This window comes from Priapulus caudatus, unplaced genomic scaffold (genome assembly GCF_000485595.1).
Source record: "Priapulus caudatus unplaced genomic scaffold, Priapulus_caudatus-5.0.1 Scaffold1108, whole genome shotgun sequence".
NCBI classification, from domain to species: Eukaryota; Metazoa; Priapulida; class Priapulimorpha; order Priapulimorphida; family Priapulidae; genus Priapulus; species Priapulus caudatus.
This window is the reverse complement of record NW_014578169.1, coordinates 94,386-98,697: the sequence shown is the minus strand read 5'-3', so window position 1 is coordinate 98,697 and position 4,312 is coordinate 94,386. Positions and strand designations below refer to the sequence as shown.

Here is a 4,312-nt window from a genome sequence, read left to right as displayed (position 1 = left end):
CACTCGCCGCTGCGAGTGTGCTGTGACGCTATGATGATAATATATTATATATATATATATAGACACTATCTCCATATCTCTATCTCTATGTAGCGGCTGGTTAGTCAGAGTTCATGCAGGTGCGTGACCGACCGACCAGTGTAGCCAGCTTTACTACTAGCCATGCACATCTGTGTGCGTGCGTGTGCGTGCGTGCGTGCGTGTGTGTGCGTGTGCGTGTGCGTGTGCGCGTGCGTGCGTGCGTGTGTGAGTGTGTGTGTGTGTGGGGAGGGGGATGTGAGGAGAANTGTAGAAGGTAGCTGCATGGGGGGGGGGTCAGTGGAAGTGGCTGTAATTGGAGGAGTCTGTGTTGGTGGCTGTATTCGGGGAGGGGGTCGGTATAGGTGACTTTATATGTGTGTGGGGGAAAGAGGGAGGTTGCGGTGACTGTACATGTGGGCAAGAATCAGTAACAGACTGAGAATATCACGCGAAATGTTGGTGGCGTGATCTGAGAATATTTGTCTTTAATAAGGTAAATAGTATACGGTATAATAAGGTATAATACTATAATAATGAGCTATAAGGTACAATAACGTATCCTAAATTTTAAAAAAGGAAAACGTTTTGCTAAGCCCGCACGTCAAAATGTCTGCTCTGTTCCATAGGTGGCGCCACAACTCGAAGGAAGTGCTCGTCCGCCCGTCTGTGAGAGGTTCGCGCATTCAGCTGCAGCCGGTACGTGACGCGATGCTGCGGTGGCGCCCCCTACCATGCGGCCATGCCCGCTCAGTATGCAGCGGCGCATGTTGTGGCTCTCTAGATGGCGCTGGCTGTCATAGTTCATGCATTGTCGCGAAAAAATTTGCATATATCGCTGCTAAAATTGCCGTAAAACGACTCTCTCTCCTCTCTCTCTCTCTCTCTTCTTTCGCTTGCTACGACTCGCTCTCTTTTTCTCTCTTTATCTCGCTCGCTTGCTCTCTTCCCTCTCGCTCTCTCCCCCTCTCTCTTTCTCTCTCCTTCTTCCCCTCCCTCCCCCTCTCTCTCGGGCCTAAAGAAGAGGGAATTCTCATCAGTCAGGAGAGAGACACCCTACCAGACAGAGCAGCAGGAGCAATGCTGCCCTGATGATCATCACAGATGGCGCCACGTGTCCCACCATCAGCGCTGGCAGGATTCGCTGGCGTTGAAGCAGACGGCCCCAGGGCGCAGCGCCCACCCCAGCTGGTGGGAACCCTAGTCACCCTCTCCGCAAAGGAAAACAGCGAGATCGGTGAGAATTTACGACGTAGTTGATGAATTTCATGGCGAATATATATGTATATGTATACATAATATAGATATGTATATAGTGTGTGTGTGTGTTGTGTAACGCGCTGATAGTGCCACTGGCATACACCAAAAATCAGCGTGGTCTCGGAGTTTATCTGTAGCTATGATCGAATCGACATTATGTAGAATCATAGCAATAGTAATAATAATAATAATAATTTATAAAATAAATAAATAATAATAATAATTAATAATAATAATATAACGACAACAACAACAACAACAACAATGTAATAAACAATCTCTATTGTTGTTTCTTCCCATGCCAGGACTATGGCTGAGACGATCAGCTTCACGGGACAATCAAGGTCAGATGCAGGGCAAGGTCCGCAGGGTCGTCTCAGTGGACCAGAGAGGACGTCCTGCGACAGGTCATTGCTTTCTCTCCCCGGGCCGACGGAGGCGCCAGCTCAACATCACGGTGGCGTCGCCGTCGACCCGGGAGACGATAGGCGAGTACAAGATATTCTGGCGCCTACAAGGACGTGCGAGACGACTACGGATGGGTACGACAGGGGTAGAGAGATTAACTTTCGAACAGGGGAGTCCGTCAACGGACTCCCTGCCCTCAAAAGGAAGGAGTCCGCAGCAAAATGAGGGAGTCTGCAGTTTTAAGTTCAAAATTAAAGATCGTTAACAATAATGCATATGTGCTTATTTGGAGATTCATGCGGTTGCACGTCTGCGAAATTTTCTTTGGACATTTGCTGAAAAAAACACCTCACATCACAACCTCAACTACAACCACAAACCACAACTTATAGAAATTAAATTAAATTGTATTATATAAATATTCTAAGCTCAACCCGCCTGCGTTCTGATTTTAGATTGAGCCCACGAACATTTTGTTCACGGTGGAGGACGTCAACGACAACCCGCCGGAATGGCAAGACCTTTCGCCGACAACAAGGTCGAAGGTGAAGCGAGGTGAGCCAAATAAAAATTAAACGACATGTCGCCGATAGCATCTGACAAGACATTTGATTTATGTCGACGGCCACGTACGCCGCCGTTCGAAATCCGCCAGTGTTTGTTGCCAAAATAATATAATTTATTATAATAAAATATTAAAATTATTATAAATAATATAATAGTATTATAATAAAATAAGCCAGACGGACTTTACCTGCGTCCCTCTGGGTCTCGTGTCCTTTGACGGCCTTCGGCATCGTTCGGTTGCTCGGCCATTTTGTTTTCCGTGTCTACCCTTTTGTTTCTCGCATCCGCCATATACTATCCTGCGGTTATGATTCAGTTTCCCACGCCCGTCTCTCTCCTACGACGCGTGTGGTGGTCACTTGTTTCAGACTCTTGCTTGCCACTTGTTTTCAGACGATCGCGCCCGACACTCTGGTTTTCGATGCGTATGCCACCGATCCTGACTTAGGCCTTGGAGGCCAAGTCGTCTACTCTCTCGCCGATAAAGTTAGTCCCATCGATACTATTATAATGTATACATAACAGGGGTAGAAATTAACTTTTGAACACGGGAGTCCAATGGATCCCTACCCTCAAAAAGAGGAAGTCCGTAGCAAAATGAAGGAGTCTGCAGTCAGAGGTTCAAAATTAAAGATATTAACAATAACGCATGTGCTTATTTTTAAGATTCATGCGGTTGCACGTTTGCCAAATTTTCTTTGGACATTAGCTGAAAAAATACGGTAATTCTACGTGCTGCGGACCGAACTAGTAGTTAATATGGCAGAATTTTCAGGGAGTCGCACGGACTCCTGCATATGTCAAATCAGGGAGTCGGACAGTAAATCAGGGAGTATTTGACTCCGGACTCCCGTTAATTTCGCACCCTGAGTAATGTCTTTATGTCTATATAATATGTCGGTATAACATGTCCATATATCTGTATAATATATCTAGTAATATATCCATGTAATATGTCATTATGTCTATATAATATATCTGTATAATACGTCGGTATAATGTCTTTATGTCTATATAATATATATAATAACCTAATATGTCATTATGTTTATATAATATGTCGACATATATCTATGTGATTGCATCTGTATATATAGTAACTCTTCACTGTCTCTTGTTACTTGTAAAGACGTTAGCGGAAGGATATTTCGAGGGGAGGACGACGAGACCAGACAACGTGGTATATCCTAACGGAATCTTTGAGGTCTACGTCGTGAAGCCACTCGACTATCAGGAGAAAGCCATCCACGAAGTGCTGATCGTTGCTACGGTAAGTGCCATAGTCATGTTATGTCACGATAGATGGCAGCACTTGCTGACAGCGAGGCACGCATGTTCTGCTGAATAGACGTACTTGCCACATACTCTACGAGTTCTGTATCTAATTGCGTATGTCCGTAGTACGAAACTGCGACAGTAAGTGCACGCTATAAAAAAAATCAAAAGATATTGCTTAACGCGCGATGTGACATTATTTGTGACGTCACAATCGTTTTACGCAGCTGTCGCGTGACGCATGACATCGCAGTTGTTTGCACGCGGCCACCGCGTCGCACGTAGCATCGACCCTTGTACACAGGTGTGACAGGTTTATTAGCTTCGCGCGAGCGACCCTTATACACAGGTGTGACAGGTTTATTAGCTTCGCGCGAGCGACCCTTATACACAGGTGTGACAGGTTTATTAGCTTCACGCGTGCGACCCTTATACACAGGTGTGACAGGTTTATTAGCTTCACGCGTGCGACCCTTATACACAGGAGTATTAGCTTCACACGCGCGCGACCCTTATACACAGGTTTATTAGCTTCACGCGCGTGCGCTGTTGGTTTCAGGACGGAGGCGGAGATCCGGGCTACGAACCGATACTGAGCACGACCGTTCCCATCTACGTGAACGTGCTCGACGTTCCGAACAAACCACCGCTGTTCATCAAGGTTCCCTACAACGTCTACATGGAGGAACACCTGGACGTGGTCAGTGTGTGTGTGTGTGTGTGTGTGTGTGTGTGTGTGTGTGTGTGTGTGTGTGTGTGTGTGTGTGTGTGTGTGTGTGTGTGT

At 46.2% G+C, this 4,312-nt stretch overlaps 1 long non-coding RNA gene across 1 annotated transcript; it reads left to right on the top strand.

The window, feature by feature from the left end:
* Window positions 1–1,769: 1,769 nt before the first annotated feature.
* On the top strand, window positions 1,770–4,236 carry LOC106815419. Its single transcript, XR_001394746.1, has 5 exons — window positions 1,770–1,820; window positions 2,142–2,241; window positions 2,647–2,739; window positions 3,383–3,523; window positions 4,088–4,236. It is a non-coding gene; the product is annotated as an uncharacterized LOC106815419 (long non-coding RNA).
* Window positions 4,237–4,312: the final 76 nt, after the last annotated feature.